The sequence below is a fragment of the Acinonyx jubatus genome, chromosome B3, assembly GCF_027475565.1.
Source record: "Acinonyx jubatus isolate Ajub_Pintada_27869175 chromosome B3, VMU_Ajub_asm_v1.0, whole genome shotgun sequence".
Taxonomy (NCBI): domain Eukaryota; kingdom Metazoa; phylum Chordata; class Mammalia; order Carnivora; family Felidae; genus Acinonyx; species Acinonyx jubatus.
In genome coordinates, this window is record NC_069386.1 from 134,207,013 (window position 1) to 134,221,389 (window position 14,377).

At 53.3% G+C, this 14,377-nt stretch overlaps 2 long non-coding RNA genes across 2 annotated transcripts; one reads left to right on the plus strand and one right to left on the minus strand.

Moving 5' to 3' along the window:
• Positions 1 to 762: 762 nt before the first annotated feature.
• On the minus strand, positions 763 to 11,232 carry LOC106977451 (uncharacterized). The gene is made up of 6 exons (XR_003422713.2): positions 9,490 to 11,232; positions 6,167 to 6,251; positions 3,241 to 3,485; positions 2,594 to 2,644; positions 1,720 to 2,239; positions 763 to 1,487 (listed from the first exon to the last, which is right to left on the minus strand). It is a non-coding gene; the product is annotated as an uncharacterized LOC106977451 (long non-coding RNA).
• A 113-nt stretch (positions 11,233 to 11,345) lies between these two features.
• Positions 11,346 to 13,421, plus strand: LOC106977452 (uncharacterized). The gene is made up of 3 exons (XR_001430655.3): positions 11,346 to 11,580; positions 11,834 to 11,936; positions 12,097 to 13,421. It is a non-coding gene; the product is annotated as an uncharacterized LOC106977452 (long non-coding RNA).
• The last annotated feature ends 956 nt before the right edge of the window (positions 13,422 to 14,377 follow it).

The following is a 14,377-nucleotide window of genomic DNA, read 5'->3' on the forward strand; positions in this document are numbered from 1 at the left end:
CCTTACTCAGTCTCCCAGACGTCAGACTGATAGCACATGGCCCAGAGTCTCCATCCTAAGTCCCCTTGTTTGTGGGGACTGTCCAGCATGGCCCAAAGACACTCCTGGCAGGAAGAATAAATAGTCCAAGGACTCAGAGGGTTTCTCTCAGGAGCCTATCAAGGGCCGGACCTCTCTTTGGAATGTGCCAGGTGTGGACAACCCAGGCCTGTTGGGACAGTCCTCTATTGCCCCCGAGATTTCATAGAGAACTCGGACAGCCTGAGCCTCTCCCCTGCTGGGTAAGACTGTGTGGGGAGAGGAGGCAGGAGAGAAGCTGGCTGGGCTGGCCTGAAGCCCTCAGGGTCACTGCTGGCAGGAGTAAGTTGCTACATCACACTGAGGGAAGGTTGAGAGCAGACAAGCAACTCAGACTGCCAAAGCATCCGCTCAAAGAGGGAAGTCCTGCTGGGTCCAATGTTGTTATAAAGAGTTTGTGTAAGGGGCGCCTGGGTGGCTCAGTGGGTTAAGCGGCCGACTTCGGCTCAGGTCATGATCTCACAGTTTGTGAGTTCGAGCCCCGTGTGGGCTCTGTGCCGACAGCTCGGAGCCTGGGGCCTGCTTTGGATTCTGTGTCTCCCTCTCTCTTTGTCCCTCCCTCACTCATTCTCTCTCTCCTCTCCTTCTCAAAAATAAGCACATTTTTTAAAATAAATTTGAAAAGTTTGTGTAAGATGAGGGGGTCCCTGGTACGGCCACTGGTTTCATGTGATGACCTCCAGCGTGAAGACCCCAACCCAGAGACAAAAATATCTGGGGTAGCCACTGAGGCAGCTAAGAGTAGCAGAAGGAACTGGGTGTGTTTAATAAAGACACAGAAGGGAAGTCTCTTAGTTTTAAGTGTCCCCTCTCCTTCTGGTCTCTAAGGCCACGGTTCAGACGTTAAAACAAGACTTTGTCGCTTCCTGGGATGGGAGACGGCAGTGGGGACGGTGCGGTACCCTCAGAAGAAACCCAGGGCCCCACTATCGGAGAAGAAGGAAGGTGTGGTGAACCACATCTGTGGGTTCTAGCAGATCATGGCAAAGAGGGAGCCGACTGGACGGGCCGGGTCTCCAGAAGATGGAATCAGAACAAAGGAGTAAAATCAAAAGGGAAGGGAGACTTTGGCCCGCATACAAAAGAATTTAACTAACAGCCAGGACTTCCAAAAGCAGGCAGGACTGGCGTGGCTGGTAGTGAGCTCCCTGTCATTGGAGCGTGCAAGCAGGGGCTGGGGAGCCACCTGTCAGTGGAAGGTGTGGAAGGAATTCTTGCTGAGAGGAAGAAAGAACTAAGATGACCCCGCCCCTCCTACTCTCTCCCCTGGTGACGTCATCCGGACCTGGGCATTGACCACCTTTTATATGTTCAAACGTCCCCAATTTAAAATTCCAGCCCAGACCACTCTTCTCAGCTCCAGCACCAGGTCGGTCTGCTCCACAGGATGTCCAGTACCTGGAACACATCTGACACACCATGAGTGTTCAGTGAATATTTTCGAAGAATTTTAGATGAACCCCAGCACCCCTGCTTGTCTCCTCCCTTGGTGTTGCCCACTCTGGGCATGAAAACCTTCGTGCAAACCATGGCCCCGTGAGCCTTAGGGCAGCTGGGCCAACTTCTCCCTTCTCTGCTCTTTACCTCCACCCTACCCCAAGGACCCCCAGCAGCACAGGTCAGACATTCTATGTTGCTTACCCTGGTCCAGCACCCTGTCACTGTGCACGCCCTGCCTTGTGTGGCTGCCTCCTCCAAGACCGAGTTACCGGAGGTGGTGGTTGTATCTGGTTCATCACTGCACCCCCGATGGCCAGCCCAGGCACTGGCATGGAGCAGGTGCTCAGAATCCAGGCTCTGCACCAAACTGCAGCGGGCTCCCAGCTCTGATCTTAGCCTGGGGAGACTGGGGCTGGCTGCCCTTCCCCATGCCTTCCTCCAGTAGAGCATGTGTGAAATTAATGAACTGGCTCTTCCAGTGCTAGGAAATCTATTTCGCTTTAATGGAATCCAATTAGTGCTTTCAGTGCAGAGCCCTGGGCCCTTATAGACTAAAGAGGCTGCATGAGGGGCCGCCTCTTCCTGTAACCCAAATGTGTCTTCCCGCCTTCGTCTCCCTTCCAGGAACAGCACTGCCAGCAACGATTTTTCAGCTTCTTTCACCTCCAAATGCACATCTGTTTTCCACGTCTCCCTGTCTCGGGGTTCTTTGAGTGTCACTCTGCAGAATAACACGGAGAGGACACTCTCTCACTTCCGCCACCTACTTAGCCACATGCCCATCCTTCCACCTACTCATCATACTCCTATCTGCCCACATGTGCATCCACTCAGCCACCCTTCCAACTGAACATCATTCATGCACCCACCTGCTCTCTCCACTCCATCATCCATCCACCCATCACCCTACCCATCCATTCCCCATGTATCTATGTACACACTCACCCATCCATGCACCACCCATCCATGCACCCCACCCGTCCATGCACCCACCCTCCATGCACCCACCTGTCCATGCACCCCACCCATCCATCACCCACCCGTCCATGCACCCCACCCATCCATGCAAACACACCCAATGCTCATTTCCTAAGGTGTCTACTTTATGTGAATTCCTTTCCTGGAGCTAAGGAAACAAAATTAAACAAGATTCAGTTACACCCCTGGAGAGGCTAGCAAGCAACTTGTAGCAACTTTGCTATTCACCTCCCGCCAAAAACTTTTTCCAGTTTCATCAGAGAAAACCAACACAGTGTTGTGGTTAAGAAGAGACGAGTTCTTGCCCCGGAAAAGTTTGGAGTGAAACAACAGCTCAAGTACTTAGTAGCTCAAGAACATGGACAAACTGCTTACGTTCTTTGTGCCCCAGTTTGTGCCCCAGTTTTCTCGCTGCGATGAGAAATGGAATCCTGGTCTGTATTAAGTGACCATCAAGGGATCAATAATACTATTATTTAGTGTTGTTACCCTGGTCATTGTCATTTGTTCCTTCATATATTAATTACAAGATGTGATTAATTATGCATTTAATGATTAATTTATACACTCACTAAGTATTTATCATCTACCGTATGGCCCAGCCTGTGCTAAGCTCTGCACACTTCAGAAGTTTACAATCTTATTGTGTAGACAAGACAGACACCCTTGAAATAGCTCCACGGTAATAACAACCACATGAATGGTTGTAATAATAAAGACAGCTAATATCTATCAAGAGCTTACCATGCAGGCGCTGTTCCAAGTGTTTTCTGTATCTGAACTCATTTCAAACTCGTAACCGCTCTGAAGCAGGTCCCAGCGTGCTCCCCATTTTACAGAGGAGGAAATCAGGACAAGAAGAGGTTAAATGTCTCATCCGGTGTCTTAGAGCTGGTGAGTGGAGGACTTGGGATTTGAGCCATCACAGCAAAGGGGGGGTCAGCTGGAACACACCTTGGAGTGTGCGGAGGGAGATTCCCGAAGGCAAGCTGCTGGGAGAAGGTGGGCAGATAAGGAAAGATCTTCTTTATGGGTGGGATCATTTACTACACCCCCACCCCCAGCCCCTCACCCCACATGCGGGCCATGAACCAGCGGCAACAGATTCATCTGTCCCTGAGACTCACCCAGAGACCCTGAATCAAAACCACCTGGTACGAGGCCCAGGAATCTGCATTTTGCACATGAGCTCCCACTCTTTAAAGCTTGACAACCACTGCTCTAATGTTGAAAGTCGAGGCCCGCCCTCAACTTCACCACCTACTCCCTGTGTGACGTCAGGCACAATGCTTAGCCCCTCTGGGACTCCATTTCCCCTCTAGAAAGTGGGGAATGGTAATATTTGCCTCTTGGCCTGAGACTAAACAAGGCGGTGGAAACTCAAGTGCAAAGGTGTGAAGGCAGGGGAAGGATCCAGTGCTGGGGTACCAGGTGCTGGAGATGCCCTGCAGGTGGAGGGAAGTGCCCCTAGGTGTGCTGGAGGACAGGTCAAGGGCAAAGTGGACACTTTTGGAGCCTGAGGATCGATCCCTTGTGGGCTTTGTGTTGGATTCATCAGGCTCCTTCAAGGTTTCTAGGCCTTCAAAGTACCTGTTGAAACTTAAGCACTGTCCCTTCCTCACTGGGAGACGTGCCTGATGATCTGGTTCTTGGAACCTTCTTCCAGGACACCTAATAGGAGCATGTGGTGAAATGTGCTTTGGCTCTGATGGGAGGTGGTTTCGAATGCTGCCCTCGAGACCACACGGCATCTGGGACTGGTCCCCACACATCCCCAGCAAGAATTTCTCAGCCCTTCCAGCTTTGTAAGCAGCACACGGGTATTGCAGGACACAGGACCTGCTTCTGCCAGGTGAGTGACGGGGTCGTCCCGGAGAGAAGGCTCTCTCTCGGGTGGGCATGACTGGGAGTCGCCGTAACAGCGGAGAGATGAAAGCTCATCCATCAGAGCACCTGTCACCATGACTGTCACTGTGAGTGAACACTCCTGGTGGCCCGTTCATTGCCTTTTTGATGAAGAACGTGTCACCTTAAAGAGTGAGGGCAGCACTTGGCCACATCATGACGTTTCTGAAGTCTGGATCAGTCTGCATTTGGTCGGGGACACAGCCACCGCAAGTGACACGAGAACAGGGCTGCAGTGGAGGAGGGGAGGTTTGCTGAATGTGGGAGGGCCTGGGGCCCGGAGGCTCAGAGAAACTCACCAAACCTCAGCACGAGACCCCTAGAGCAGGGGAGCGGCTAGGTGCCCGGGGTCCCCACAGACAGCACTCACAGATGAGGTGGCCTGAGAAACCCCCCATCTTAAGGAGTGGTTGGCCCCAATCTTCATGGCCTCCTGAGAATGATGGTACATTCCAGTCTCAAAGGAGCTGGCCACACTGGTGAGACCCAGCCGGAAGCTGCATTAGTTCCCTGGGCTGCAGGAACAGCACCAGACCCGGCGGCTTAAATGACAGAGACGTATTGTCCCACAGCCCTGGAGGCCGGAAGTCCAAGATCAAGGTGTCGCAGTAGACCACTTCCTTCCGAGGCTGGGAGGGAGAACCCGCTCCAGGCTCCTCCCCGAGCTGCTGGGGGTTTGCTGGCCACCTCTGGCATCCTCGGCTGTAGGAGCATCACCCCGATCTCTGCCTTTGTCCTCACAGGGCCGTCTCCCTGTGTGCGAGTCTGTGCCCAAGTGTCCCCTTTGTATAAGGACATTGGTCTTATTGGATTAAGGACCTACCCTAGTCCAGCATGACCTCATCTTAACTAATTACATCCATAAGGACCCGATTCCCACAGAAGGTCACCTTCTGAGGTCTTGGAGGTTAGGACTTCAGCATATGGATTTGAGGGAGACGCCATTTAACCTGTGACAGACGGGATTCTGGAAAACCTAGCTCCTAGGCTTAGATGGGTGTGGTGGTAATAGGATGTGGACAGTCCCACACAGAGCTGGCTGAAAGTGATGCTTCCTCATTCATCCATTCATCCATTCATGAAATGTTCACTGAACACCTACTATGTGCCAGGCTCGGTTTGGGGTCGGAGACACAACGGTGAGTTAGGTCTTTTCCCTATATTTGTCCTGGGCATGAGTTGACAAGTAAACCCAGAATTTATCATTAATGACAGAATGTTCATGGGAGCACAGAGGGAGGCCAGCCCACTCGGAGACCAGCGATGGCCTCCCTGAGGCGGTGAAGCTTGGTGGGCGGGGGGGGGGGGGGGGGGGGGGGCGGAGATCAGTGAAGAAGAAGTCATTCCAGCTGGAGCCACCAGCCGGTCCCAGCAGGCACAGACAGAGGAGCTGGGAGGAGGGGTTCCAGAAGGCAGAGTGCAGAGGCCTCTTGGGATCTCTAACAGAGGACTTGGGGGTGGGGAGCGGGGACGTAGGCTTGCCATGCCCAGTCCTGGACTTCTTCCCCATGTCCTCAAGTTACTTACGGGACAGCCGGGGTGGAAGTGACTTACAGAGGTGGCCGGCAAGTGCAGATGGCCATGATGAGTAGTTTATGTTCCTGGGGGGGCGGGGGGGCGGGGGGTGTTCATCCTGCAGAAGCCCTGCTCCTTCCACCCTCATCATGGGTCCCCAGGACCTGGTCCGGCACCTGGCCTGGTGAATAGCGGGCTCAGAAATGTTGAAAAGGACGGAGAAGCAGCGTATCTGACCATCTCCGCGCACCCAGCTGCTGCCAGCAGAGGGCCAACGCGAGCGTGTTTGTGTTCAGCAGCCTTCCGAAGCGTCTTTGGATCTCCATCTCACACATCTGTACAATTTGAACAAACAAGTTAGAACCATTATCTTGTTCCACGGGAGGACAACAGGCGGGGCGGGAAGGAGGTGGTTCTGTCGCTGGTACAGATGAGCGTGAGGAGTCCGCAGAGAAGTCCCCCGTCTGAAGGCAGGCGGCAGGACCCCGGGGGAAGAAGCCAGGAGCCGTGTGCCCTGGAGGCAGGGGTCAGTGTGGGTGACAGGCAGGTGAGAATGGGGAAGAAGCCACGTGGCTGGCTGGGCAGCTCGTTGGCTTTTTGACGAATGGTTTATTCGCAACAGAATCTCAGGCAGGGGCAGGAAGGGAAATGGTGGTGGTCGCAGAGGCCATGGCTGTGGTTCAGGAGGAAAATGCAGGTAGCTACCCCCCCCCCCCCCCCCCCCCCCCCCCGCCGCCGGAGAAAGCAGTGCGGGATGCTCCGGTGTGGAGCAGAGCTGGGGGGATACCCAGGGCAGACGGACCGGGCAATTCTGGAATGCAGAATAGACAAGACTTTCTGGTGGTTGGCTGTGGGGAGGAGGAAGGCACAGGGATGGCCCCTGAGGTCCGACCTGAGCATCTACCTGGAAGATCACGTTTAGTGCTCAGAGCTGGGGGGGGAGGGTCTGGTTAGAGATCTGGAGAGTGGCTGGAGGGTTCCATTCTGGACGTTCCAAGTTTCAGACGCCTGACACTTCTGGGCTCTTCCTTGCTTAAACTCCTTCACCGCCACCTCCCCAGCCCCTGTCATCTAAGCCCAGGTGTCTGGTGTGACACAAGTTTTCTACACAGGGCGGGTCTACACAGGCTTCTAGGAAAGCCGGGGGCTGGAAGCATAGCCTGGGGAGTTCCTTTAAGGAAGGAAACACAATCGTGGATAGAAAATTCGATATGAGTGTATGTTTTTATTTGACTGACAAATATTACAATGGAAAGGGGCCCCCGGCAAGTGAGGGACCGAAGCCCAGGTGCCTGTGAGCCCCTCTCGCTCTCTCCCACCCCTCCAGGCCTTGGCTGCACTGTCCTTCTGCCTTCTCGTCCTCACTGGTGTCTCCTACTCATCCTCTGAGACTTGGCCTGGGGGCGCCTGGGTGGCTCAGTCAGTTAAGCGTCTGACTCTTGATTTCGGCTCAGGTCTTGATCTCACGGTTCGTGAGTTCGAGCCCTGCATCAGGCTCTGTGCGACAGCCCAGAGCCTGCTTGGGATTCTCTCTCCCTCTCTCTGCCCCTTCCTGCTCGCTCTCTCTCTCTCTCTCCCCCCTCGGGCTGAGTGACAGCCTCTTCTCTGACCCTCCAGGTCAGCTGCCTCCTACCCCTTGAGATTATGAGCTCCTCCAAGCAGGGCTGCACTCCCTGAGCCCCCCGCCATCCCCCGCACAAGGCAGATGATACTTAATCAAGGCTATTTGACTGATAATCAATTATCAGCTTTTAGCTAATAGGTAGTTCATTCCAGAGTTCATGTTCCAAAAGATTTGGCAAAATAAAACTTTCGACAGGCAAAAAGCAAGCAAAAGAGTCTAATATTTTCAAGCTCGTTAAAAAAAAAAAAAACATTTCCTGTGTGTGCACGTATAGAGGGTCTGAGAGGGCCTCTTACTTTTCAAAAGGGCTCCCACCTGAGTGAGTCACCTCGCCTGCCATCTGCCAGAGCTCCGGAGGGAAGCCAGACAGGGATCCTTTGTCTCCGTCTTACAGGTGAGCCAGCTGAGGCTCCCAGCTGCAGGGGAACTTGCTCCGCCTACAGAACCCTTGGGCTTGGATTCAGGGTCTTGGTGTTTTGGTGTGGGGCGTGGGTAGGGGGAAGGAGGAGGAGTGACCGTGCGAAGGCCACCAGGCACCTGCTCAGTGCTGAACAAGTGCCAGGCCCAGCTATGCCACTGGACAAGACCCGTCCTTGCCCTCAGGAGGCTCACAGTCAATGGCACAGAGGCAGAGAAGAGGCGAGTAACTAAGGCGCCCGAGGAAAGAGCAGAGACCAGGCACTATAGGCCTGCACGTCCTCAGGCCCACAGAGCCAGGCCTGGCCGCTGGAGGACTCTGGTACTAACTGGGGAAGGAACAGCAACGTCTGGGCGATTGATCCCAGGGCCACCAGGGTGGCAGCTTCTGCCCACTGAAAGGGCAAACGCTGGAAGACAGAATGCCAGCCCGGAATTCTTCCTCTGCAAGTTAGGAATTATTCCTTCTGAAATTCTCCCAGCCTTCCAGACCAGCCTAAGCCCCCTTCTCCATGCAGTCTTCCTGGATTCCTTCTGCTGGCAGGATCCGCCCTACCTCCAATTCCCAAGGCATGATACCTCTCTTATGGCTCGAGTCCACGGGGCCACGACATGGTCTCTGGGTCAGTCTTTAAGGCCACTCTTAGAGGGACATCACGGGTGTGGCTCAGCTCCCCCTCACCCCCACCTCCTATTACAGGGGGAGCTGACATTTGTTGGGTGCAAGGACACCAGCTGCTTTTCACACACAGATCATCTCTTGCAACCCCCAGAGCAATGCCCTTGCTGCCACTGTGGTGAGCCTCTCAGCATTCATAGCTCAGGCTTTGAAACCAGTCTTGGGTTACACCCCATCTCCAGGGCTCCCAGGGCAGGTGGACTTTGCACTGGCTACTGAGCCTCCCAGAGGCTGGTCTCTTCGTCTGCTGTCGGGACACCATGCCTGCCCTCCCCCAACATTGGCTGCCCCCCACCCCCCGTGGTAACTATGATCATTATAGGAACCAGGCTCAAAACAGGTGGTAATAAATGTATATTCCATCAATGGGCTCACGAACGTGCAACAATGTGCCTTGCCCTTGAGCAAACTTTTTGCGCCTGGAAGGAGGCGGGTGTCAGGGGAGACTTGATGATGCTAATTGGAAGTCGGGTGGTGCTAAACTGCGAGGCTGGGGGAGGCAGCCACAAAGCCATCCGCCTTCTTGTTTAAAGTGAGTTATAATTCTCCAGGGAACGAGGAACCAGGCGTTTGCTTCAGCAGAGAGAGGGAAGCCGACCACCCCTACCTCTTGTGCCCCAGTTGTGTTCCCAGGCTAATCAATACCAGGTCGAGGACCTAGGCAGTCTCCTGGGGGTCCGGGAGGAGCCTCGCCAGGGACCCAGGCCCGACGGCACCATCCAGACGAGGTCCCGGCAGATGCTGCTGCCAGGGCACTGAGAGCACTGGCCCTCTTCCCCCGGGTCACTGGTGCCCAGAACAGACCCAGCGGAAGTGCACTGAGTGGTTCCCTTCCACAGAATGATCGCCTTACCTGTCCTTCCGGGGCTACTGGCCTACATCGGGGAGCGTGCTCTGTGCACAGGAATAGCACCCTGGTGGGGTGGTTCTATGCGGGGTGGAAAGCATCTGGCAGCCACGTTCCAGCCCACTCTGCCTTTTCCCGGCTCTGCGACCTTGAGCTGATGCCCCAGCCTCAGTTTCCCCAATTCTGGCTCGAGGCGGTGGAATTTGCTGTGTCCTACTCACACTCTTAAAAAAAAAAAAAGCTTCTGGGCCAGGGCATTCCGCCTCTTCCTGGCCCCTCAGGGATTCATTTGCATTCTTGGAATAAAATTGTTGACTGTACTTCATGCTCAGCCGCACATTTAAATGCTTAGGCGAGGTTTATTTTGGAGAAGGAACTCTCCGGAATGCTGGCAGGGCGGGCTGCAGCCGCCCGCCTCCCCTCAGAGAGGCAATCAGCCCCCTGCCGAGGCTGGAGGCGACCGGGGGCTGAGCAGCCCGGACCCGGGGGAGGCGCTGTCCAATGAGAGCCTCGCCCCAGGGGCTGTCTCGAGGTTGTTGAGAAATGTCTCATTTTTATATGTAAATAAATCATTTCCAGAGATTGCTCTGATCACAGCAGGCTGCCGCTAAAATGTTCTAAGTGGCCCTTTGCCACCGTAAACTTTGTTAAGCGTTATTATCGTGTTTGGTTCTGTATTTCTCTGCTGATCTCACAGAGTCATCCACTCCCAGCTTTCTAGCCTGTTCTGCCACTGTTTCTTGGTTGCATACCTCTGGGGACAGAGAGCTCACCACCTCCAGGCCATCCATTCCGCAGTAGGATGCCACTGACTGATGGAAAAGTCTTCTCTCGAAGTGAGCTGGAATTGAAACTCCCTTCCGATAGCGGTCACAGCTACACCCTTGAGCCAGGCCTCGCTCTGGCCTCATACAGCCAGCTTGCCACCTCTTGGTACCTCCTCTCTGTGTGGGACCAGTGCTCAGACCTCCTTGATGGGGCCCGTACAGCCTGCGGCACGTACCCCTTCCTCGCCCTCGTCTGCTCTCCCCCTTCCTGACTGGGCTCCGAAGCTGATGCCGTCTGTTTCTCAAATATACAAAACGCCGTCCCGTGTTGGAGCCTTTACACGTGCTATTCCCTCTGCCAGGGTGCTCCTTTCCTGGGCTTCCTTCTCCAGGATCTCAGCTCAAATGTCACTTCCCCACAGAGACCCTCCCTGGCCATCCAAGTGTCCCCTAACCCCTATTGCTCTATGACATTTTCCTGTGCCGTTTCCTGTGTGACTGCAACATGACCCAGCACAGTATGGACTTACTCTCGTGTTGCCATCTGCCTAATTTGAACGTGAGCCCCAGGGAGAGGTCTTTGTCTCGTTCCTGCTGTAATCCCAGGTCCGGCCCACAGGAGATGCCCAATAAATGCTCATTCTAGGAGTGCTCATGTCCTGAGTCTCCTTGCAGTGGGGACACACCCTCAGCCTCGTCTCTGGATATGCCTCCCTTTGTCCACAACAAGAATGTCCAAACTCACTTAGCAGCAGCAGCTGCTCCCCAAACACAATCTGACAGCGGGCCGAATCTACAAACCAGATACACAGGAAGGTAGTCTGCCTGAAGCTTTGTCCCTGCCCGCCTGGCCCCCCTGGCGCCCTGTGTGGGCCCGCAGGCACCCGCAGAGCTGTCTGGTTTGTGCCTGTCCATGCTCAGGCCCGCTTTGACTAGCAGCAGCCCCTCATTTTCCTCTGGGGACCCACCCTCACCCATTCTTAGGCAGCCGGTCCATCCGCCAGGCCTAGCCAATCAGCCGATGCCACACCCTGGTCACGGCGATTGGCTCGGGAAGGACACGTGACCCCGGCCGGTCTGGAGTCTGGCCTTGGAACTCTTCCTAGAAGCACTGAATAAGAAGTCTGCTCTTTGTGCTGGGGTCGCCGGGCTGGTTGAGTGCAAGCCAGGATCTATGGGCATCAAGAGGATGGCTGACTGAAGAGTTGGAAAGCAAGGAAGCAAGTCCTGGTGACATTGTTTGGTGTCCTGGATCTGGCTGTACCTGCAACCCTGAACTTTACAGTCACCTGAGCCAACAGATTTCCTACTTTGCTTAAGCCTGTTTGAGGTGGGCCCTCTCTCGCTTGTACCTGAGAGCATCCTGACTTGCTACCTCAGGGTCCGTGAACGTGATTTAAGACCATGGCTCTGTGTCACCCTTAAACTCAGGCAGGACACTTTCGATGCTTTAACTTCTGCTGGTTTGTGAGCGTGGGTGGTAGGGACGACAACAATACCTCTCTCTTCTCTAGTGGTTTTCAGCTTTCACTAACTTTCCAGAAGAACCTCATGAACAAAATCTCTCTATTTTTGTCTTGTAGATGAGGAAACTCAGGAGCCCGAGGGAATTGCACAAAGTCACCCGACTAAATGACAGAAATGCCTCTGCAAAGGTTTTCAGGATTTATGACACACAGGACAGAGGTGGATCGATATTTTATTTATCTGTTGGTTTGTTGGTTTGTTTATTTATTTGTCTATTGGCTAATACCTGGTCTTTGGGCTTTTTTAAATTATTATTTTAATTACATAAAGAGCTTACATGCATTGGTAAACAAACACATAAAAAACAATCCTCCGGTAGATAAATGAGCAACGAGGAATTCACAAAAGAAAGGATCCAGGAAGGAAATAAAGCATGGGAAAAATGCTCGGGCTTCCTAGTAATCCAAGACATCCAAATCAAAACAAGCCATACGTACTTGAAAGCAGCCAGAGACAATGTGGAAATTAACGAGCAAGGCTGTGTTCCAATAAAACTTTATTAATAAAAACTGGTGGTAGGCTGGATTTGCCCCTCGGGCCCTGGTTTACCAACCCCGAGTTGTACTATAGGCAAATATTAGAGAAAGAAAATATACCTGAATTAGTTAGCTATAGCGGTGTAAAAAAATACCCATTTTTAGGAGCTTAAAACAACCGTTTTTATTTCTCCCCCATCTACGTATATGTTGGTTGGTCCCTCTGTAGATGTGAGCCAGTCTTGGCTGATTTCTGGAGGGGTGGCTGGACCTGGCTCACCTCTGCCTCATGTGGTCACCTGTCCACGTGTGGCATGCAGGCCTGGGGGTGCTGACGCTGGGCCCAAGTGCCCAAGACCTCAAGGTCTAGGGTCACAGCTGACACTGTCACTTTCACCACAGCGTGTTCGGAAGCAGGTCACACGGACAGTACAGAGTCACACTCCTGGGACATGGCCGAGGTGGGGTTGGTAGAGAGAGGGCAGCGGCACCAAAATGCTGCTTCAGAGGGAAAGACACCAGTGCCCCCTCCCCTGCGGAACCAGAGGCCGCCTCGGAAGTCCCCGAGCACTGTTGTTTCTGGACTGGCACTTTCAGGTCCCTGCTCCACTGACCAGCCACCGGCAACGAACCTTAATGTTCATCTTCCTCCCTCCTGCCAATTGTCCTGCTTATTCTGGTTCCTCACTTCCTTACTCGGCTTCCTTCCAATTACTGCGAGGCCTCAATCCTTCTCGGAAGGAAGGAACGAAAGGTAGGAGCTTACATCCAGGAGGCTATGGTCTGCAACTCCCAGAGCAGAAAACTCCCAGAAGGGACCCAGTGCCTGCAGTGCATTCTGGAACAGAGAAGAACCACAGAGGGTGAACATCACCCTCTACCACTGGCTGCTGAGGGGAAAAATGGAGGAGGGGGACCCAGTGCAGGAACTTCAGGGCCTTTCTCTGGCGGGTCTAAAGTTTCTGTACAACGGAGGGCACTTCATCCCAGGTGCCTGGCATAGCCCATTCCTCCATTTTATTAAAAAAAAAAAATCTTTCCTGGGGCCCCTGGGGGGCTCAGTCGTTTGAGCATCCGACTTCGGCTCGGGTCATGATCTCACTGCTCGTGGGTTCGAGCCCCACGTCAGGCTCTGTGCTGACAGCTCAGAGCCTGGAGCCTGCTTCAGATTCTGTCTCCATCTCTCTGCCCCTCCCCTGCTCATGCGCTCTCTCTCTCTCAGATATAAAAAATAACACATAAAAAAATTTTTTTAATCTTTCCCATTAAAAAACTCACACACTTTCTATCAGATTCTATCCATGGAGAATGCCATTCTAGAATGCATTCTACAATGCCATGTCCATGGAAGCAAGGACCAGGTCTGTAGTGTTGGAGCTAGCGCTCCCTGACCTGGTTCAGTTCCCCATTTCCTGCTTCTTCGTGCTTGGCCCGTTCCCTTAGGACACCTGCCTCTTTCACCTAATGTAAGTTGTGTCTGGCTCTTACTATCTTACAACACCGAGTGCTGTCTGAAATTCAGATCCTGTCTATGTAGACTCTGTAAGCCGCAGAGTGCTTAGCCATGGCCTTCGTGTGGGACAGAATCCATCCAGCCCAGCCCAGCCAAAAACCACTGCAACACTCCCAGCAGTTGACAGGCGTTGACTATCTTTTCCATGTCAGCTCCTGTACCACGTGCTGGTCCCCAGTCATCTCTTTCAAACTTCGCAGCAGCCCAAGGAGGTAGCTACAGATGCACTTTCTTGGTTTTTTAAATGGACTTCATTTTTAAGAGTAGTTTTGGGTTTACAGAAAATTGAGGAGATACTACAGAGATCTCCTACGTGCCCCACTCACACACACCATGTCCCCCATTGCTAACATCTTGCATTGGTGTGGTATGTTTGCTGAGATTGATGGGCCAGTGTTGATACGTCACTATTAACTAGAGTCTGTAGTTGGGGTTCACTGTGGTACATTCTACGGGTTTGACCAGTGTATAATGCCACGTATCCACCATTAGAGTATCAGATGGACAAGTTTTACTGCCCTCCAACTCCCCCCTTTGTTTCGTTTTGTAAGAAACCACCAAACTGTCTTCCAAAGTGACGGCACCATGTGGCATCCCTACCAGCAGCGAAT